The sequence below is a fragment of the Anser cygnoides genome, chromosome Z (genome assembly GCF_040182565.1).
Source record: "Anser cygnoides isolate HZ-2024a breed goose chromosome Z, Taihu_goose_T2T_genome, whole genome shotgun sequence".
Lineage (NCBI taxonomy): Eukaryota > Metazoa > Chordata > Aves > Anseriformes > Anatidae > Anser > Anser cygnoides.
Genome location: NC_089912.1, coordinates 74680260 through 74703544, shown reverse-complemented (window position 1 = coordinate 74703544; position 23285 = coordinate 74680260). Strand labels below are relative to the sequence as shown.

Here is a 23285-nt window from a genome sequence, read left to right as displayed (position 1 = left end):
TCTGCAGATAATTCCTGTGATCTAATCATCAGTCACGTTATAGCAAAGTTAATGCTGCTGTTGCCTTTTTCAACTTCAGAAAATTGTGTGTTGCTGGACCTAATAAGAACTGAAAGTGCAGGTTGGATTTTTTCTTCTGTTAATGAGTTTTTATTTGGGGATTTAGAGGAGAAATGAAGAGGTGCAGAGGGATTTATCAAGAAAGATAACAATGAATGAACTCCTGAACATGGTGCTTTGGTCAAAAAGACTCATGTAATTCTTGGCTACAAAGAGAGAAATCTCTAGAGACTACAACGACAATAGTAGTTCTGTGTTTGTCACTGAAGCAATTTTTTGTTAGAATTTGCTTTGTCCAGTTTAGGATCCAAGAAGACTGTTGGTAAACAGAAATCTTTGAGAGAAGAGCAAGAAAACAACACAACATGCTTATCTCCAAATTTCAGAGAGATGATTTGAAGGGTGGGCTGTTCAGCGGATAAGGAATTGGCTGGATGGCCACACCCAGAGAGTGGTGGTCAGTGGCTCTGTGTCCAGGTGGAGGCCGGTGGCGAGTAGTGTCCCTCTGTGGTCTGTCTAGGAACAAGTAATGTTTAATGTCTTTTCAGTGACATAGGCAGTGGGATCGAGTGCACCCTCAGCAAGTTTGCAGGTGACACCAAGCTGAGTGGTGCAGTTGATACAACAGAAGGAAGGGATGCCGTCCAAAGGGACCTGGACAGGCTGGAGAAGTCAGCCCACCTGAACCTCATGAGGTTCAACAAGTCCAAGTGCAAGATGCTGCACCTGGGTTGGGGCAATTCCAGACATGAGCACAGACTGGGAGAAGAACCCATTCAGACCAGCCCTGCGGAGAAGGACCTGGGGGTTCTGGTGGACAAAAAGCTCGACATGAGCCAGCAGTGTAAGCTTGCAGCCCAGAAGGCCAACTGCGTCCTGGGCTGCATCGACAGAGGGGTGGGCAGCAGGTTGAGGGAGGGGATTGTGCCCCTCTGCTCTGCCCTTGTGAGGCCCCACTGGGAGTGCTGCATCCAGCAGCATCCAACCATCCTGGCTGGAACCAGGTGATCCTTAAGGTCCCTTCAAACCCAAGCTATTCTACGAAGTAAAAAAATCATTGATTCATGTGGTACAGGATGAGTGATATAAGGAAGTTTTTCTCTGTGGTTTGTTAAACCAAAAAATGTATTGACTAATGTCCAAAGGTACCTGCAGTGAAATAGAAACTTAAGACCTGGCTTTTCAATCTAGCTCACAAAGACATAACACTATCCAATTGCTGTTGCTGAAATCAAACAAAACCTGACTAGAATCGTGTGGTAAATTTTTCCCTAAACAATGGGTATCTAACCATTGGAACAGTTTTATGAGAATTATAATGGCCTTTCCATCTCTCCTCATTTCTACCTGACGAGTTGTCTTTCTTAAAAGACATGTTCTAGATGAACTAGATGGTTCAGGAACTTCTGTGACAAAACTGATCAGCCCCAGATGGTCACAGTAGGTGTTCTAGCGTAATCTCCTGTGGGGACCAAGCTGGTTTTGGTTCTACTTCAGCTCTGCTATGGGCTTACTGCATGCTTCATATTTTTGCCTATGGATGCTCACAGCTGCAGCACTACCTGTCTAAATGGTCTGGCAAGGGGTGCGGACTGCATAAAAGCCTGTCCTAAAGATAAGGTGTCCACAGAGGACAACCAGCCACATGTGGAATTTTAATACTCCCTTTTCTAATTATTGAAATTTCTAAGCAACAATCTTAGGAATTAAGAGTTCATCTGGTAGCTGTGCTTCTATAAGATTCCAGACGGAAGGTGGAATACTGTTTGGATTAAAAGTGCTAGCATTAACTTTTGTGTTCCTGCATGGTTTTAAATGCACCAAGGATATGTCCATATGGACACCTGATCTTTTGGCTTGTCCAGAATTTGGTTTTGGGCTCTTGTAAAGTGGTATCTAGCGTTAAAGGAAAAAATGCAAAATAATAAGTAACACTAGCTTATCATTATTTACAGCAAACCAATTCCCTCTTTGCTCGTAGAAGACCAAAATGATGTATTTGCCTGGCTGAAAATTTCTTTTTTGCAAGTAATAAGAAATGCAGAGATCCCTTACAATGGTTACTTCAGCCTTATTGCAGCTTGGGGCAAAACCACATTGGCAGAAAGACAATGTCCTGTCTCTAATGGCTGTGAAGCCTCTCTGAACTTGACCCGAATTTGAACTTATACAAAAGGGACCTCTGTGCAGTGACAAAAACTTAAAAACAGAGTATAATTACGTAAGAAATTCAAAATAAGTTGGGGAGCATGTTTGAATGAGATCAGCATTCCAAGTAATCCCTAACAAGAATTGGATGTTTGTATGTCTGCTGCCACACATTTTTCTTTATGATCTTCTGAATGTTCTATTAGTCTTCCTCCAAACTGAAACCTTATACCTGATAGCAGCCCTTCTTGGCAGACTTTTGGTGCAAAGTTGGCCATAGTATCTCACGCAAGTCTCCCAAACTCTTTAAATACTTTGATACCGATGAGGAAGGGATGTGTTTAAAAAAAAAAAAATCACAGAAAGGTCCCTGTGTTTTCCTGTCTTCTTTTGCAGAAGCTAGTAAGTCAACTGATTAAAGAAGTCAATGGAAAGAAGAGTGCCAGTGCTGTCATGAAGGCAGTAGCTAGCACTGGTCGCCTCGTCTTTGTAGCACTGACTAGGAGGAAGCTATGCTTATTGCTCACCTTGGTATTAGTAGCTCCAGGTCTTAGCCTCTACTCAGATGAAGTGAGTAACTAAGCTCCCAAACAGTCATATTTTACTACCAAGAAGATGATTTATTCACTTTCAGGAGTAGTTTTTCTCTTTTATGTTCTCATCAGACTGCTTTGCATGTTCTGTGTGGTTTCACTGGTCACCACTCATCAAGGAGTACTTGTTATGTGTTACACTCCCCCATCCATGTTTGAATTAGATAGCTGTTTGATCATACTTAAAAAGCAAACTACTTTGGAAATCTACAGCTAAGAAAAGCATCCAGTTTCCACAGACAGTTCGTATTTCATAGGCCTGAGTCTGTTGGGTGGATGGTCCAAGGCTTCCATGCCTTGGGAACTCTAATTTTGGATTGCGTGTTTTTAAGAATCGTCTTTAACATTGGATCTTTGGATGTCTCACCTGCCTGGCAACTCCCACTGAGACAGGAGACTCCAAAGTACAACTGTTGTGAGATGACTCCTCAGTTGATTTTTACATTCTCCTATAAGGAGTCTCATGTCTTCATGCATGCACTCAGCACAGCATTTGCTGGTCTACATGCAACTACACTTGACCATCGTTCCACCCTTTCTCACAGGCATCTGAAGAAACAACTTTTGGTCTGTGTCTGTGGGGAATGGAGGCAAAATCTTCTCCGTCCTCCTCTCCCCAGTTTGGCTTTCTGTCTTTGCACTGAAGGAAGTTTCTCTTCAGAAGCAGCCCAAGTCTTTTAAAGACTTCTGATGAGGTTTTCCTGGGAGACAGACCAGGCTTATGTCAAAGTGCAGTGATAACAGTTGATTGTTAGTAGCAGCAATCTAATTGCTCCACCAGGCAGAAAGCATTCCTGGTGGAGGTACTCTTGAAGGCAGTTTCAACTCCATAGATATCATCTCGTTTCTACTACAAAATGGAGCATGTAACCTGCACTTAAATTACAATGAAATCCTATCCACGAACTGGCAGCCATTCCCCTGACTCTCATACCTTGCTTTTAACATATGGGTTGACTGACACAATCAGATCAAATGGTTTTCCAGACTTCTTGCTGCATCCACTGGGCATCGTTTCTCATTTAATATTCCTGCAGTGAGGCTGTATCTCCAATGATAGTTCAGATTTTCATCTGGTGTAAATTATCATAGTTCTAGTCAACTTCAATGGATTTGATAATTTATACCATCTGAGGTTCTGCATCTGAAAACCATATAATAAAAAGCAGATGCTATTTTAACTAATCTGAAAAATAAGTGCCTAGTATTTGCCCAAGTGTAGCTATTTTAATACCTGCTACTTACTGCCAGCAGTCAACTGCATGCTAGAGACTTGTCCTGTCCAAGTCCTTTGTCCTGTGTCTGAGTAACTGGGATAGTGTCCTGTATTTTATCAAAAATGAAGGTTGAACAGAGACTGCAAAAGCCCTTGACAGCAACTTTGCTGAGAGACCTGAAAGCCAACACTCCTTTTGCAAAGCCTTTATACTGACCATCATCATTATTATACATGATATTTTAAAGCAGCTGCTTAGCTTTGTCACTTTAATATGTTTTCATTTTGATTTCTATATTCTTCTTCAAGCCACATGAACATTGGCTGATGTTTGGTGTCTATCTGACCTTGTAAGTAATAGGAGATTGCATGGATTGCACATCAACTATCTATGTCAAGTATATGGTAAGAATTTGTGAAATGTTTTACAGAAAGCGTGGTCTCTGACCTATTCCAGAATGTGATACTGTAAATAAAGTGTCTATCACAGCGTGTTTGAGGAAAATGTGTATTCTTTATTTACACTTCTTGGTTTAACAATTCACACAGAACAAATCATTTTTATATTACTGGACTATGTTACACAGTTTCATCTGTAAGAACTATTTGTGCCATTGTTGTGGTTTAACCCGGCCGGCAGCTAAACACCACACAGCCGTTCGCTCACCCTCCCCCCTCCCTGTCTGGGATGGGGGAGAGAAACGGGAAAGTGAAGCCTGTGAGTTGAGGTAAAGACAGTTTATTAAGACAGGAATATAATAATAACAATAATAATAATAGTGATAATGATAATAGTATTAATAATAATAATGTGTAAGAAAACAAGTGATGCACAATGCAATTGCTCACCACCCGCTGACCGATGCCCAGCCTATCCCCGAGCAGCCGGCCCCCCGACCCCGGCCAGCCACCCCTATATATTGTTTAGCATGACGCCAGATGGTATGGAATACCCCTTTGGCCAGTTTGGGTCAGCTGTCCTGGGTCTGTCCCCTCCCAGCTCCTGCTGCACCCCCAGCCTGCTCGCTGGCAGGACAGAGCGAGAAGCCGAAAAGTCCTTGGCCTGGTGTAAGCACTGCTCTGCAACAATTAAAACATCAGCATGTTATCAGCGCTCTTCTCATCCTAATCCAAAACATAGCACCCTACCAGCTACTAGGAGGAAAATTAACTCTGTCCTAACTGAAACCAGGACAGCCATAAGGCATGAAGCTTTCCCCTGTTAGTTTGAAATTTATTTGCAATTGCTCCCTTTCTATTAATAACAACAGGGCATAGATATAAACAGCACATTTTTATAAATCGCATTCAGGCCTGGCTCAGGCATACTTCATGACTGCTACCCACTGGGGACACCTTTACTGAATGGCAGAAGTTTCTGTCTGTTCTCAAAAAACATCCGCAATAGATCAGTGAGAAAAAGAATAAAATTTTATTCCAACTTGTTCCCCAGAAGTCACTGATCTGACTGTCTGTGCACCTTGCAAGGACATTATGTCCATCTAGACCTAAAAGTAACTTCTCCTGGTATGCATGAGTAGAAGCATTGATTAATAACAGAATAGTGGATTTTAGATCAGCTTCTCTGTTCTTTTCCTGCTACTTGAAGGTTTATCTAACTCTAGGGCCGGTTGTTTCATGTTTCCGCTGCATCATCCCCTCTGTTTAATACCCTCATGCATACTTTGAGAAATCTCTAGCTACCACTTAATTCCTAAATCCTCCAATTGCTGAGGGGGATAGGGGCAGGGGGAGCAAGCTAGGGTTGGGCACTATTTTTCTTTCCTCATCTGTAGTCAAATTTTCTTACAAATGTGTAAACAAGAATGAGTTATGACTAACCAATCTAAAGAAACTAGATGTTTACAATCTCAAATTGTGAGTGAGATTTCAACAATACGTGTCAGGTCCTACTGCAGTCGTGGGGCTTGGTGAGGGGATCATGGGTTGGTTGCTTTGGACAATAGCTGTGACTGAGCTATTGACCCAGCAGAGCACACTGCATGCCGGAGGAACACACTTGCCTTTCACAAGCCTTATGGAGGTGCAAACAGAAGCATGATAAAAATCATTTGTCTGACAGAAGGTAAATAAAACACCATCAAGGGTAGCTAAAATGTCCTTTTTAGGTTGGTGGCAAAGCTTAAACAAGAAGCTCCCCAAACTTCTCTTGTACTTCCTCTACTCAGCCTCCCAATTTTTTTACGTTCACTGCTGCTTGACTACTGTGTGCCTCTCAGTGACCTCATCTTGCCACAGAGGGACAACATCCTCTGCCTATCCAAACAGTGGCTGCCTTCCAGTCCTTCCAGTCCTCATTCCCCTGCCATCTTGCCATTACATGGGAATGTATGCTCATAGAAAATTGCATATACATATATATACCCGTAATGTGTAACTATAGGTACTTAAAGGAAATAATCAGAAGTACAGTCATTTTTACATTTAGGGTAAACAGATAACTTGTAAGTATACTAAATACTTTGTGCAGCCAGCATGTTTGAGTAGAGCTTTACTCCCTTAGGAGAAATGACTATTTCTTCTACTTGTGCTTCAAAATATGCTGCTTACTTTTTGCAGTGCTATCATGGATAGAGAGTGTATGTTATGTGTTGGGCACAAATATGGCAACGCTTGGGTTATTTGACATGCTGACAAATTAATTTGAATTTATTTGCAGCTAAGCAAAGTGCCATATCCAAAACCTGATTTTAATTATGGATATTCGTTTTGGCATTTGCTAGAACAAATAGACAGCATCTTATGGCAGAAATGAGTTTGCATGATAAAATATAAAGTAAGATTCAGTACCTGCAACAACTCGGATCTGGCCAAAGGATGCCCCACCCACTGAGATATCAGTTAGCTCCACAACCCGTACAGCAAGAATAAACAAGAGAACAGGAAGGATAAACAAAAAAATTAACATGTTCCTACATTTACTGGACACCTTTCCATGTAATCATCAGGAGGACTGAAATAGCTTTTGAATCCAGCTGCACATGCAAAAACTAAAACAATGCCATTCTACATGTTAGGCATATGAAGTATATCTGAAATAAGAGGATTGACAATTGAAGTCCTCTACTGCAAATTATCATGTGTTACAATACTTGTTCTCCTTCGGTTCAAGTCACGCCAGCAGGGGATATTCGTAGCCCTGAAACAGCACAGGCATAATTTCCTCTGAGTGGCAGCTAGGCAAAGTGGAATGGTGATGCAGCTCTCACCTTGGCAGCTGGGGAGGAAAGTGCTTGTGCCCTGGGAGATGTTGAGATGCAGAGAAGGGGGTCAGCATGAGCTCCTCCCACTAAGCTGGTTTTGCAGCCTGTCCCTCCTTTTTTAACAATGTGTGAACCGGGTTGTAGTCAATTGCTTCTTATTCTGCTATTTCCGTCAACAGTCTTTTCAAAACCAAAAACATTTTACTAAGCTGAACTAGCAGGATTTTCCTTTCCCCTGTGAGTGAAAAAAAAAAAAAAAAAAGAAAAAAAAAAAAGCTTGGAAAGGATCACAGGACAAGGGTAAGGTGCCAGTAAGTGTGTTTAGTTAAATGCAGCCCAGAAAGAGAGAACAGATCCCTGGCACATCTTCCCCTTTTCAGATCTCTTTCAGGTCATCTGATTTACTAGATTTTGTCACTCCTCTTTCCACATGACATCCTTATCTGCTCAGTCTCCCTTCTGCAATTCCAGGTCCTTATTCATACCCTTTTCTATTGCTTCAATTTCATATCAGTGCTGGTTTATGCTGCTTTAAGGAAAAAAAATAAATAAATCAGAGGAATAACAACCCAAACAAAGCCGCAACCTTTGCTTTCCTTCTGATCCTGTTCTTCCCTGTTCCAGCATACTCCGTTTAATCTCTGACCAGCCTACAAAGCTTGTTTGACAGAAGTCAGGCGTGCTCACCACTGCCTGTGGAGCAGCTACGCCTGGAGACTGGAGTGACACCAATTGCCTGGGTGACATAGCTGCCGGAGGAAGGTGATAGAGCCGCATGGGATTATCACCTCACCTCTTCTAGTCCGAGCAGCCCCTCACACCAGCTCCAAATGCCCCAAGTGTTTTGGTGAAAGGTTTCATACTGAAATTTGCTTGTTCCTCCCCTCCCAGTGCCACTTTAAAAAGCTGCCTACATCCTGCCGGCCTGACCAGCGCGTGAACATCAGGCAGCAAGGGCTGCATCCTGATAAGGGCGGAGGAAAGAAAGCAAACCCACTTACACAAGACCGTAGCAGCTGTAGTACCTCTGTCAGGCCAAGTGCTGTGTATCCAGTGGAACAGGCAAACCACTGTCTTCTTCACCCTCATGTCCTGCTGCTATCAGCAGTGTAAAATGTATGACCCAAAACGTGGCCACTACAGTTACGGACAGGACTGATGTGAAAGCTACCTTGTGACAAGAAGCTAAGTTTCACTGAGAATTTGATGATATAGGAAAGCAGTTTTCCGAGTAAAAAAGATTTGCCTCACAGAAGGATTTTGTGCTTGTTTAGTTACACACAGGATGCAGTGTGCTGTAGGTGTGCAGTGTATATGTGCCTGTCCAGAGTCAGGATAGCACAGGAAAATGCACGCAACCCCCTCATAAGGGAAATGCATCCATCAGAGAGTGGCAGCTTCAGTACAGTAGCATGGACCTTCATATGCAATGAGAACATTCACAGCTTCTTTTACATGGGCGTGATGCACTCGTCACTCATAAAAGTTCAAACCTGGTGGAAATCCTTCTGAAGCAGGAGAGCTTTTTGCTCCCACTCACCTTGTGGGAATGAACTCCAACTACTAAAATCTTTCTTTTCTACAGAACACATTTCCTTGACAAGCTTTCTATTGTTGTCCTTTCGGTTTTACCATGCATTTTCTCCTTCTTATATTACAAAAATGTAAATAAGAGGTTAATTTCTTTCCTTTGCTTGTTCTTTTTGTACTGTGCTCAAATTTCCGTTTTATCTCAGATCTATGTCCCACTAAATACTGAATTTTTCTTTCTCCTGTGCAAACAACGGAAACTTATAATTTCCAGAACCTCTGTATTTCTGTTACTTTTTTCATTATTTTTTTTTCATTTTAAGTGAGGACACTCACACTCAGAATAAAAGCATGAAAACGTACCCCACCGTACCTGACTCACACCTGCGGCTAGCTCTTACCTAGATACATGGCTTTTTTATTAAGAACTATCTGACATCAAGGAGGCCCAATTAAAGGCCATAGAAGGAGAAATCAAGCTGAATTGACATTTATATTGATTTTTCTATTAAATTTAAAGTATATTTGCAATTATTAAAATAAATTATGTGAAACTAACAGAATAAATACATACGTTGAGGACATTAACATCATTTTAATTGTTAGATGTTTTCTGTTAAAGGCATTTCTGTCATGTCATAATATAAGATCTGACTGATGTTGGTAGCTGCTCTTTTTCCTTACAGTAAAACAAATTTGTGTGCACATATAAATTAGTGCAGTTGTACTCTTCCTTGCTAACATTTAGCAATGCATATATGTACATCTGAATCAGTATAATAACTGAATGCATTTTAAAGAGGTAACAGTATTTCATTTGAATTTAAATGTCTTGTTTTGAATAAGCAGTTATGTTATGGAGCTAAATCAGTCAGCTTAACAACAAAGGGCAGTATGCTGATGAATTATGTATGTTATCAGCATTTTCTGCCTGCTGATAATTGACAGGTATCATGGCACCTTCTACAAACTTCCTGTAATTATATGCTACATATCAAACACCAACTTACGTGTAATGGTCCTCCCCCCACACGTACACACACAAAATATTTTTATGTTTTATTTAAAGCTTACAGCATTTTTAAATTTTCTTTTTCTCTCTGAGGTTTCCAGGCTGCATTGCTATGCAGCCAATTCAACAATTTTAAATTAATAAGATTTCTTCAGCGTTAGCTTGTCAGAGTCACTTATTCAAGCTTTTGTTCCATACATTTTTTTTTTTTCTTTTTCATAGTAAGGATAAACCAATATCAAAGAAAATTTACCTTGTAATTGTTTAAGAGAAATTATCTGCAGTTTGGATATGTGTAGTAAAACTCGATCTCAGTCTTTGATACCAAGTCCCTGCCCTTAATGACAAATAAATTTTAGTCATTATATCGCAGTTTCAGGTAATAACAGGTTAAAAAAACTAGTGTCTTAACAGAACTGAATATATAGCTAGTTCTTCTTGGTAATATGCATGTAGTTCAGACCAACTCCACCATAACAAGTATACATTAATTGGATAGCTGTGGAACCAGACTCATTAGAAGCAATGCTTACTGATTCAATTTAACCACTGCTGGTATCTTAGCACACGATTCAGAATTACTTTTCTTATAATTCAGAGTTTTGCTCCTTGAAAGAAAATTAATTTTGCTGAGAATTATTTTAATAAACCTGTGATAATAAATCTATAATTAAACAGGAGTCTTTTAGTTACCTTGAAGGGCTTTTTACTTATATTGCCTTAAATACTCAAATTTTTATATTTTAATATAATAACCTATATTCAGTAAAGGGTACGGCTGGTATGTGTAAAACAGCAGCACTAGTGTATGCTGTACAGGAGTTCCTCACTCTCTTGTCATTGCACCCTTTACAGTATTCACTACCAGAGAAGATACAAGAAAACAAAATTACAGAAAGTAATTATGCGTAAACAAAATTAGGTAAATATCTCTTTTGTTCCCACTAATTTAGACTTCATGAGTCAACTTCTTTAGAAACCAAAGCTTGTATTCTTGTCTTTATCTTTGACTAAGCTGGTTTTGAAGCTGTTAATGAAAAAAGTGACCCAATATTCTGTTTCTCACTGAATTGGAATATACTATTAAACATATTTACAAAGAATCCTTCATTAAAAATAAATAAAAAAAATGCAAAATATTATACCTTAGGACTGTGGTAGAATGCGACAGCCTATGAACAGTCAGTAACAGCGAAGGAGATGTAAGCTACAACCGCCAGTTGTAACATCCTCCAGGACTGGGAAAAAAACAACAGTAATCTTGCAGTAGGACGTGATTCTGGGCATTTATCTGGATGTAGGACCTGATAGACTGGAGAGCTCCAAAAACCTAGGCATAGATAGATAAGACAAAAAGCAGATTTTTAGCAGTTATTGGTTAATGCTTATGCAAACGATTATTAATGACCATAAGTAAATCCAATTTTCAAAGACTTAGCACCCAGTTGAAGTAAACCCAAAATTCAGAGGGACACATGGAGGCATTCTGCTACCGGGCCGACTGCTGACTTGTTGATTTTCAGCCTAGTGTTTAGTCCCTACAGCCGACTGCAAAAATATTGCTTGAAATTTTCTTAAAGGCACCTCTAGGCGGAAAGATGTGAAGAACTGCAAACATGATTTAAATAGAAATGATCGTGTTCTCTCTCTGATTTGTATTTTATGTTGCCACAAATGCACACAACACTTCTGGAGTGGGTTTTGTTTTCTAGCTGCTGCTTTTCCAGCTTAGCCTGAAGCGGCACAGATGTCTTCCAGAAGGCCATCGGTTTCGGCAGGAGATCTCCACTTCACCCCAGATGTATCTGAGGAGCTCAGAGAAGTGAAGAGGCCAAAGTGCCTGGAGAAGACAAGACTTGCAGATGCAGTGTCCCAAGGATATACAGGAACCACTCTTAGAGAGGAGGGGCAAACCAAGGACATTTCCAGAGGTAGGCTTATTCAGCCCACTAAAATGAAGATTAGGTGCGGATTGGATTACTTCTGATAAAAACAAACCTTGAATACCTTCTATTCTGTGCCCTTCTAAAGAATAATCAAACTAACATTCAAAACAAAGCAGACTCTGTGATTCCTTTTCATCTTTTAATGGCCTCTTCACCTGTCAATCTGCTAAGCATAGTCTAATTTGTTTAGGGCTAAATAATACACCACTTTCTTCACAGGAGCGGTACGTATTTAGGCAAGTAATCTTATGAAATTAACAGGACTACTCCTTTAATTAAGGGGTTCAGGACGGGACCTTGGCAAAGACCTTTCCTTGTCTGTGAACTTTCACATCAAAAGTGCTTACATAAGGGTTTATTATTATGTTAAAGCAGCATTATCTGATTATTTTTTTTTAATGGGGGTGGGCTGTGTTGCCTCCTTGGGGGCCGTCACAGGCTCCAGCTCTGTCTTTGCATTATAATGTGGTCAGAAAAGAGTCTTTTACATACGCTTCTGCCACAGAATAGATGTGTCGCATCATGGGCACGGATGGGTGCACTTCCAAGCACGTACCGGAGGAAGATACACAGAGCCCTTGGGAAACAGGCAGAAATATTTGCCAGCACAGCTCGCTGGCCCCGGAGGGTGACCCTGGGAAGGAGAACATCGTGGAGCAGGGATGGGCCAAGGGTCTTCTGCTGGGCTGGGCAGGACTGGTGGCACCCACGTGGGCATCCCTGCTCTCGGCGTATTTCACTTCTGCTTGCGATCATGGGTCATCAGCTATGGGGTTGTGCAGATCCAAGCTGGCTGGTCAGTCCCTCAGAAAAGGGGCCATGTTGCCAGACTGCAAATGCCACATTTAAATTGAGCTTCCCCTGCAAGCCAGAGAGAGTGCCCATCTGCTGCATGGGCTGATGCAGCGGAGCGCTCCCAGTGATTCCTCTCAGCTGCTTCTGACAGGACCTACACCTATACCATTTTGTGGGTAGGCCTTCAAAGGGCGAGTTAAAAACACACTGGCCTATACTTGCCCCTAGAGAATAAGCACATCATTTCTGCTTATTTTGGCACTCAAGTCTACCAACAAAGAAAGTCTCACTGTGGCAAAACAGGCTGTCATGCTGATAGCAGCCTGACTTGATTAATATAGTTGCAAAGCTTGTTTTGCAATTCAAACCTTGTCAAGCCAAATCCGAAATGATTTTCCTGGATAAATCCAATTACAATGTAAATACTGGATCAGAACGTATTTTTGCTAACTACCAAGCCATTCTGTAAAAAAAATAATAAAATAATAATTAAAAAAAAAAAGAGCCAAGGAGCCTTAAAGATAGATAGTTGCCTCTCGTGCCCAGCCAGCCCCACAGTGGTGGCAGAGGAGGCCGGAGCTGCTCTGGCACACAAAAGCCATGCCCTGCTCAGCCCCAGCGCTGCTCCCACGGGAGAAAGGGTTCACAACAAGCCAGGGTGTCGTGGAAATAGACACCTCCACTATTCCCCATGTTTTTAAGTCCTCTCTTTCTGGGTACGCACCCTTCAGACCAATTGAGGCATCGTCAGTCTTTGCTCCTCACGGTTATGAGGGCATCGATATTTCAAATCACGACAGTCATTTGTTGTAGGCTTCCATTTCATTTTAAAAATAAAGAAACCAAGTAAACGCTTCTTATCTTTGAAAAGTACCAACAGGCAAGCAGTGGACATTTTCTCTGCCTGTAAAGCTGGCAGACCTATTGTCAGCATTACTAATTCTGAGAAGTTTGAAGACGAAATGCCAAATTCTTTGCAGCTGTTTTTCTGATTAGCTGGCATCCTCGACACCTGTGGTAGCTTTGGGCTCATGGGGTCTGATTTTCAAGTGAGTGGCAACTTGAAGGGTTCAAATAGCTGATAACAGCACCCTCAGCCTTGTGTTGTTGTTATTCCCAGCTAAAATAATGGGGTGCCGGGCCAGGGCGAGGGTCTCACCAGTGACAGCTGCCGCAAGCGGTCCTGTGGAAACAACCGGGCCATGCACAGGAGCAGACACATGTTCTGCACAGCAGGTGGAAACATTTCAGAAGAAAGCTTTTTTTCCACCTAAGAATAACAGTTGGTTGAAACTGAATGTTTCACAGGAAGGCGCAGTTTTTGACAACAACGACAACAGCACAGAAATGTGAAGGGTGTCTCTGGGATGGGGTGGGTTTGGGGCTGCTGGCCGATGCAGGCTTGCCTCTTCTCCTTTCTCTTTTTAATGGAAAGCACAATTCCCCACTTTCTCTTTAAAACTGTTAGATGTTCCTCATTTCCTGAAAGGAATTATCTGGTGCCAGTATAGAAATAAAAGGCATTCTGAAATTTTTCACAGACAGAAAAGCTGTTTTCCATCCAGACTCAACAGGACAAAACTATTGGCAGGCTATTGACAAGGCTGGGGATTTCTGGACTTCTCCAGTCCAGATACCAGTTCTCCATCGCATGTTTAGTGCTGTATTTCATCGTAACAAAACAAAGAGCAAAAGAAATGTTTCCACCCACACCAATAGTCCCTGTGCTGATGATGCTTAGACTAGGAATTTATGTATCATTATATTTCAAAGATGCACTTTAAGTATTTACATGTTACTACTTCCTGAGTAATACAGACTGTACTTGTCTAGAGCTGTTTCTGCAGTACATTTTTTCAACACCCAATTACAACATACTTGCCTCAAGATAATTTGTGGAAAATTTCATGAGAACTGCATTAGCCCTGATTTCTACAAGATGTTATCGGAATCAAAACAAGAATTCATTAAATAAATATACAATATCTCTATGCCAATATTGTGTACTACTTCTACACCATGCACAAGTTCCAATTTCTATTTCATCAGTATCTGTCATATTAATAAAACAACAGTCTTAAGACCCAGTAAATATGTAGAAATGTGGAAAATGATGTTAAAATACCTGTGGAAAATGACAGGAAAAAATCTCAAAATTGGTTTACATAAAAGAATGGAGAATAACATTTAATAAAAACCAGGAAATTATTAAAAGCATCAAATCAATTACCCTATTTCTTTACTTTTGGTATCATGGATTAGTGTCACAATTCCCTGATGACACGAGGTAGGAACACGCTGTGCTTCATTGAAATGTTTCAGGGTTATTGCTATTGTTAATGTCAGAAAGTGTGAAAGAAGGAAGATGAGAAACATAACAACTGTAATGATTTAAAAAAATGCTGTTCTTGTGGAAAGAATGGCAAAGTGTTCATTGGTGAGAGCCTGCCAGTGAAACCAGTCTGCTTCCACTATTTATGCCGGACAGAGGCGAGACAGAGCAGTGTTCAGAAAAAGCAGCAAGGCACGTTTAACCTTATTTTACCATCCTTTTGGGGACTTGGGAAACCCAAAGCACAGCATCAGTGTTTAAGGATTACTTTCAGTTTTAGCTCAAAGAAGAGGCCAAGGGCTTTGCTTGCAAGGCTTTGGATGCCACCGCCCATCCCACCCTGCTCCTCTCCAGCCTCTGCCACGCACATCCAGCCCCTCAGCAGCGACGCAACGTGGCTCGCGGCACGCCGGGTGCTGTACCACCAGCCAGAGCTCTGCCCGCCAGCACAGGGACCCACAGAGAGGGTCCCGGAGCCGTGCTGGTGCCCAGGCATTAGAGAAATGAAGAGGCAAGTCTTCAATGTATATCGCAGCCACCCTAAGGATTTTATATAGCGATGTGCAGAAAAGGTTAATTTCAGCCTTTCATTCAAAATATGTTAAAAGCCCAGATAAAGAAAGAGGGAGAGAATAGGAGAGAAGGGGAGACAAGGGGAGACAAGGGGAGAAAAGGGGAGACAAGGGGAAAAAGGGGGAGAAAAGGGGAGGGAGAGAAAGGGATAGAACAGGCTATCCCTGCCCATGGCAGGGGGTTGGGACTAGATGATCTTTAAGATCCTTTCCAACCCAAGCCATTTTGTGATTCTATGAACAAAGAAAAAGAGAGAAAAATGCAGAGAAAGAGAGAGAGTGAGGGAAAGGGAGAGAAAGCGGTAAGGGGAGCTAAAGAGCGGAGGTTGCACACGCACACTGGGTCAAGCAAGGGTTTAGAATATTTTGAGTAATGCAGACAAAAGATAACCAAACCTGTAACTGCAGCGACTGAAGTTGTAACAGGCACTACTACGAAGCAGTGCCAGCTGGCAGCAGCTGAGCAGGTGAGAAGGCGCCTGTCTGCTGTGCAAACCCTGCTTGTTTTATTTTCCCTCCAGTTTTCCCCCTTCACCCTCCTTTCACTAAAAGCTGTTACATCATGTCATAAACGTAGAGCATATGTAGGACAGGGTAGGAGCTGGCATTTTGGTATTTATTCATGTACTCTGTGACATCCAAATCCTATTTTGACCCACAGGTTATTACAAAACTCTATAGTGAAGCAGTGGACTGGAGTTTGGCTGGGGTAAGTAGTGCAGGCTGCAGCTGGTGCCCCAGATGAACCTTCTCGCCCTTGCTTTGGTATGGAAAGGTCTGCACAATGGCTACAGGGTAAACATCTTTTCATTTTCATCTGATTTTAAACAATAAAAGGAACTTCTTTCTCTTTTTGGCTGGAGATTTTTAGAAGACATAACACTCATCACAGAAAAAAAAAAAGTATAAAACTGATGTTCTGTATTTATCCTGTAGAGATGAAAAAAGTGTTTCTTTAGAATTAAATACACACACACACACAGACAACAAAAACAAACAAACAAATTAAGTCATCCCAGAATTTAAATTTTTGCTAATTTCACTACTTCCTACTTTGCTGCACTGCAGGCAGTGATGCTACAGAGCTGTAGTAGCACCCATTTAACATCAGGTATAACTGTCATATGTGTTGTAAGCACCATCTTGTAGCAATGCTGCAAATTAGTTAGAAAAGCTAATATACTCTGTTTTAAGACAGAAAAAAATGGTTTGTTTATCCATTAAATGATTTGGTTGACCCCACGTGAACTGCTGTGTTCAGCTCTGGGGCCCCCAGCACAAGAAGGACATGGAGCTCTTGGAGCGAGTCCTGAAGGGGGCCATGAGGATGATCAGAGGGCTGGAGCACCCCTCCTACAAAGACAGGCTGCGGGAGTTGGGGCTGTTCAGCCTGGGGAAGAGAAGGCTCCGAGGTGATCTCACAGTGGCCTCCCAGTACCTAAAGGGGGCTACAGGAGAGGTGGGGAGGGACTGTCAGGGAGTGGAGTGATAGGACAAGGGGGAATGGCTTTAAGCTAAAAGAGGGTAGATTTAGATTAGATATAAGGAAGAAATTCTTTACCGTGAGGGTGGTGAGGCAGTGGAACATGTTACTCAGAGAAGCTGTGGATGCCCCATCCCTGGAGGTGTTCAAGGCCAGGCTGGATGGGGCTTTGGGCAACCTGATCTAGTGGGAGGTGTCCCTGCCCACGGCAGGGGGGTTGGAAGCAGATGGTGTTTAAGGTCACTTTCAATCCAAGCCATTCTGTGATCTCTGCATCACTGAAATCTGAGACTCGGCCTAAATATTACTTTAATAAAAACATTGTTTAAATACAGGCACTCTAGCCTGAATCATAACATACAAGGATTCACTTCTAGTGTATCACTTTAGCTACATTTCAACGGCAAGATCTGGTCTAAATCACAAAATAATTTCCATTTTTGAGCAATCAGTTTCATGATGCATAGAAAAATTTCTTCAAGCTTTTTTTAAGAGAGAGAGAAAGAGAGAGGAAAAAGTTATTGATTTGGCTACGCTGAGAGAAGATCCACAGTACAATAGATAGTCTACTAAGGTTCATCTTTTGACTTTTTATTCCTCAGTGGAGCAAAGGAGGGAGACCTGAACAATTAGTTATTTTTTCATGCTCAATAACACATTTGTTAGTAATGAAACTGGAATTTTATAAATAAAATAAAATAAAATAAAATAAAATAAAATAAAATAAAATAAAATAAAATAAAATAAAATAAAATAAAATAATGCACAAGTTGATTATACATTAAGTTAATGTTGAATTGATGCACAAGCTACTGTTGGAAGGACTGCTAGCATACTTTGTATGACCCATCATTAAAAAAGCTTTGTATTTCATAATCATAGAACCACAGAATGCTCTGGGTGGGAAGGGACCTTGAAGACCACCTGGTTCGAACTCCCCTCACCATGGGCAGGGACACCTCCCACCAGACCAGGTTGCCCAAAGCCCCATCCAGCCTGGCCTTGAGCGCTTCCAGGGATGGGGCATCCACAGCTTCTCTGGGCAGCCTGTGCCACTGCCTCACCACTTAGGAGTAAAGAATTTCCTCCTTATCTGTAATCTAAATCTCCCCTCTTTTAGTTTAAAGCCATTCCCCTTCATTCTATCATTATCTGCCTGAGAGAAAAAATGTGTGGTTTTTGGTATGTGCTAGATTTCAGGCACATTTTGTCTTTGGATTTTGAAACAACACGGATATCAAGCCATGTAGGATTCCCCAAACCTTACAGTACCAGAGCATTTCAGTGTCTTTTGTCTCTTTTCCATGTATATATATATAGAATATTTAATATATATATTAAAGAAATTAGATATACTCTACTTTTCTCAAGTTTGCAGATCACTGACATCCACCTAGCTGTGTAATCACACACTTAAATTAACAAGTGAGATTGATCTGTTTGGTATTGTACTCTACTGCCCAAAGCAGACGTACTTTAATACTACATTTCTCACTCCATCACTTGGTGTTACACTTTCCGTTTTGCCAGAAACACGGCGGGATGCAGAGTGAGGCGTCCAAGAGCGATGGGCTTCTCGTAATGACCAAGCACAAAGGTGGTTCTTTCTCACACAGCTTTCTGCTGCACCCATCTATCTCCAATGGTGAACCAAGGATTTGAGCTCTTCCCTCCTGGTGATCTGCCAGAGCTTGCAGGGGGTACGGTTTCTGGCTGCATCCTCCCACACATTGTAGTCATTCAGGGGAGAACATATTGGGCTTCCTTGTCTCTTACAGAGAGTTTTCATTGAATTTTCTAACCTCTCACAAGCCGCATAACATGCTATTAGAATAAGCAGTTACATTATTTTCCTAATGTCATTTGTCTTTGCATAAGAACAAATGTCAGGTGCTGTACATGTTGCAGCACTGGTTTATATTTGCATGGTAATTGCCTAAGCAAATTACAGCACATGAGTAAGCAGAAGAAGAGCGGAGAGAGGGCTTCTCACCCGGATTAAATTTTTCCACAGCTAGTGTGACATCTGCTCATCCCTGAGCTTGCCTTAGGATGGATCTTGCTGACACAGCAGCATAACACTGAACTGTTTGGCATTATCAGTCTGCTGAGGTCCCCACAACATCGGCTGTGTCAGAGCACTTGAATTCATGAAGAAGCCGACTTCATCTGTGACTGAAAATACCAGATCTCTCCATTTACTGCTGTTCCCCAAGCATCCATCTCTAAATTCACAGCTTTAACCTCTCAGCACCTACAACTGTGAGAACAGAGGTAAGGAAACCACTAGGACTACTGACTTCTTACACAGAGATGGGAAGATGTCCTAAATAAAAATGAGGGGGTCTTCAAATCACTCTGGTTTTGGGCAGGGGACAAGAGCTGGAAAGAGAGTTTTGGGGAAGAATGGTTGGAGATACGGTGAAGCTTCACTGCCGCTTGGTCACTGCTGAATTTTGTGGTGATAACAAAAGTTTTGGGGCTACAGACAAAGGTGGGTAACAATCCCAGAAGCTGGGAATTGGGGGACACCTCCAAACAGACTATCTTATTTTAGTCCCAAGGTTTATGTCGCTAACAATCGTGTTGGCCAATACTAACGTAGTGTCACTGATGATGGCAGCAATGCTTATATCAGAGAAAAGAGGCCCTGAATGATGATTCAATATTTTCCTTTACAATCTTTCCAAAATAATTTTCAGCAGCGCATTACCTGTTTGAGTGCACCATTTTACATCTCTCTAGAGCTGCATCAATAAAGACCTAATGTTCTGCCTCTCCAAATGCCTCTCAGATATTGAAGAAAAAACATAATATACACCACAAATAGTGAACTTTTTATGTTCTCTCTTGTCAACAGTTCACTCTCACTCCAGCCAGCATCAATCTCTGTTACTCTCTTGACACCATTCTGTTATGAGGTTATGAGGTTTAAAGTGTGCCTGCTACTTCACTGTGCAGGGATAGATCAAAAAAAAAAAAAAAAAAAAAAAGAGAGAGAGACCAAGGGGAGGAAATAATAGCTCTGTAGTGAAAATAAACACAGCCTTAGATGCAGGCAGAGTCGGGATGAGCAGATGCATGCACTCCCAGTCACGCTGCAGAAGGCAGCTTACGCAGCTCGGCTCACACTGAGACGCTTTGCATGATCAGCATCAAAGCATTCACAGCTCTGCCCCAAATTTCACTATTTCGTTTCTCAATTCGCACCTTTTTTTTTTCTTTCTTTTTTTTTTTCCCATTGGATTTGAAACCTGAAGGTGAGGATGGAGGAGCCCACGGGAGCTGCGAGGCTGCCAGAGAGGCTGCAGAAGGGGCTGCAGCGGGTACGTGGGCGAGGGAGGGAGGCTGAGGAGCTGTGGGAGGCTGGCGAAGGGCAGCGAGGGAAACTCCAGCAGGGAAACCACAGCCAGGGAGACGGGCAAGGAGGATAAAGAGGTGGCATCAAGCAGACAGATCTACAAGCCGTTTGGTCTCAGCTGTGCTGCGACACCCTCGCTAAGATACGCGGAGTGGTTGGGATGTCTGGCTGCACGGCGAGGGTTGCCCAAGGTGCTCTCACCATATGGCACAGGAGCTCCTAGCGAAAGCCAAGGGCAGCTCGCTGTTAGCTCACGCCTGTAAAACTCAAAGGATGCACGCTGGCAAATGAGTACGGCATACTGAAGGTGGAGAAGTGTCTGACTTCCAGTGTTTGCTCTCTCAAACCCAACATTACTTATGCTTCATGAACACACACATTCAAACACATCTGAGGAAATTTGAGGAAGACTACTACAACTTACTGAAAAAGTCGCATTCTCAGGTTGTCATCAGAGTGCCGTGTTAAATCTTTTACTTGCTTAGAAAATGAGAAATGTGATAAAAACGCATTCAGACTTAATTAGCTATGGTATTCCTGGTATAAAGGACAAAACTCAGGTTGATCTACTCATATGAAAACACCAAATGTGATATCTTTTATTTTTTTTCTTTTAAAAAAATATTCTCTTAAATGTGTGGGTTTTTTTCTTTTTTATTTTTTTTATTTTTATTTTTTATTTTTTAACCCCTACTCTCGGCATAGTTGGCAATCAGTGGTGGGTGGTATCACAGAATCATAGAATCATAGAATATCCCAAGTTGGAAGGGACCCATAAGGATCATCAAGTCCAACTCATGGCACTGCACAGGTCTGCCCAGAATTTTAGACCATGTGACTAAGTGCACAGTCCAATCGCTTCTTAAATTCAGACAGGCTTGGTGCCGTGACTGCTTCACTGGGGAGCCTGTTCCGGTGTGTGACCACCCTCTTGGTGAAGAACCTCTTCCTGATGTCCAGCCTAAACTTCCCCTGCCTCAGCTTAACACCGTTCCCACAGGTCCTGTCACTGGTGATTATGGAGAATAGGTCACCTGCCTCTCCACTGCCCCTCGCGAGGGAGTTGTAGACTGCGGTGAGGTCCCCCCTCAGCCTCCTCTTCTCCAGGCTGAACAGGCCCAGTGACCTCAGCCGCTCCTCATGTGTCTTACCCTTTGGGCCCTTCACCATCTTTGTCGCCCTCCTCTGGACACTCTCCAACAGTTTCATGTCCTTTTTGTACTGTGGTGCCCAGAACTGCACACCGTACTCGAGGTGAGGCCGCACCAGCGCAGAGTAGAGCGGGACAATCCCTTCCCTCGACCGACTAGCGATGCCGTGCTTGATGCACCCCAGGATACGGTTGGCCGTCCTGGCTGCCAGGGCACACTGCTGGCTCATATTCAACTTGCTGTCAACCACAACCCCCAGATCCCTCTCTGCGGGGCTGCTCTCCAGCGTCTCGTCGCCCAGTCTGTACGTATAGCCAGGGTTGCCCCGTCCCAGGTGCAGGACCCAGCACTTGCTTTTGTTAAACTTCATGTGGTTGGTGATCACCCAGCTCTCCAATCTGTCCAGATCTCTCTGCAAGGTCTCTCCACCCTCAGCCAAGTCCATAACTCCTCCAAGTTTGGTGTCGTCGGCAAATTTGCTCAAAACACCTTCTAGTCCTACATCCAAATCGTTTATAAAAACATTGAAGAGGACTGGCCCTAAAATGGAGCCTTGAGGAACCCCACTAGTGACCATCCTCCAGCCAGATGTGGCCCCATTTACCACAACCCTTTGAGCCCTGCCAGTCAGCCAATTGCTCACCCATCGTATGATGCTTTTGTTTAGCTGTATGCTGGACATTTTGTCCAGTAGGATCCTATGGGAAACCGTGTCAAAAGCTTTGCTGAAGTCCGAAAAGATCACATCAGCTGGTTTGCCTTGATCGACTAGATGGGTGATCTTATCATAAAAAGAAATCAAATTTGTTAGGCAGGACCTACCCCTCATGAACCCATGTTGGCTGGGACCAATGACTGCATTGTCCCCCAGGTGCGCTTCAATAACTTCAAGGATCATCCTCTCCATAATTTTACCAGGGACTGATGTGAGACTGACAGGCCTGTAATTGCTAGGGTCTTCTTTCTCACCCTTCTTGAAAATTGGTGCAACATTTGCCAGCTTCCAGTCCAATGGGACCTCTCCAGATTCCCAAGATCGTAGAAAAATAATTGAGAGAGGTCCCGCGATGACGCCAGCCAGCTCTTTAAGCACCCTGGGATGAATCCCATCCGGACCCATGGACTTGTATGGATCCAGGTGGAGCAGCAAATCCCACACATGTTAAAGGTCGGTTGGGAGTTTGTCATTCCCACCGTCATGGCCCTCCAGCTCAGGGTACCCTGGGTCCCGAAGCCCATCATCAGTGTTGAAGACAGAGGTGAAGATGGCATTAAACGCCTCTGTTTTGCCTATGTCATTGTCTGTGAGGAGACCCTACCCATCTAGTAGCGGACCTATGTTTTCTTTGGTTCTCCTTTTTCTGTTCACGTATCTAAAAAAAAACTTTTTTATTGTCTCCCACAGACATGGCCAGCTTCAACTCTAGTTGGGCTTTGTCCACACAAATTTTCTCCCTACAAACACGAACAGCACCCCTGTAGTCCTTCCTTGTGGCCTGACCCTCCTTCCAGTAGCCGTACACTTTATTTCTTCACCTGAGCTCCAGTAGAAGATCCCTGGTCAGCCAGGCTGGCCTTCTGCCCTGCTTGCCTGACTTCCCATATTTTGGAATCGCCTGATCTTGTGCTTTTAGGAGGCAGTGCTTAAAGATTGTCCAGTGCTGATGGACGCCAATGCCTTCAAAAGCAGTTTCCCAAGGGACCTTGCTGGCTAGTTCCCTGAGCAGCCTGAAGTCTGCTTTCCCCATATCCAGGGCTGAAGTTTTGGTGACAGTTTTCCTTCTGTCACCATAAGTTCTAAACTCAACCACTTCATGGTCACTATGACCGAGACGTCCGCCAATTGCCACATCTCCCACAAG

At 42.7% G+C, this 23285-nt stretch overlaps 2 long non-coding RNA genes across 2 annotated transcripts in view; one reads left to right on the top strand and one right to left on the bottom strand.

Moving 5' to 3' along the window:
- Positions 1-7159: 7159 nt before the first annotated feature.
- Positions 7160-11505, bottom strand: LOC125180604 (uncharacterized). Its single transcript, XR_007159308.2, has 3 exons — positions 11368-11505; positions 10929-11113; positions 7160-7476 (listed from the first exon to the last, which is right to left on the bottom strand). It is a non-coding gene; the product is annotated as an uncharacterized lncRNA (long non-coding RNA).
- The window catches only part of LOC125180605 (uncharacterized), a 28509-nt gene continuing 16323 nt past the window's right edge, over positions 11100-23285 (top strand). Inside the window, exons 1-4 of the long non-coding RNA XR_007159310.2 lie at positions 11100-11714; positions 16090-16223; positions 18926-19185; positions 20172-20237. This is a non-coding gene — a long non-coding RNA (uncharacterized lncRNA). The remainder of the gene's footprint in view (positions 11715-16089; positions 16224-18925; positions 19186-20171; positions 20238-23285) is intronic.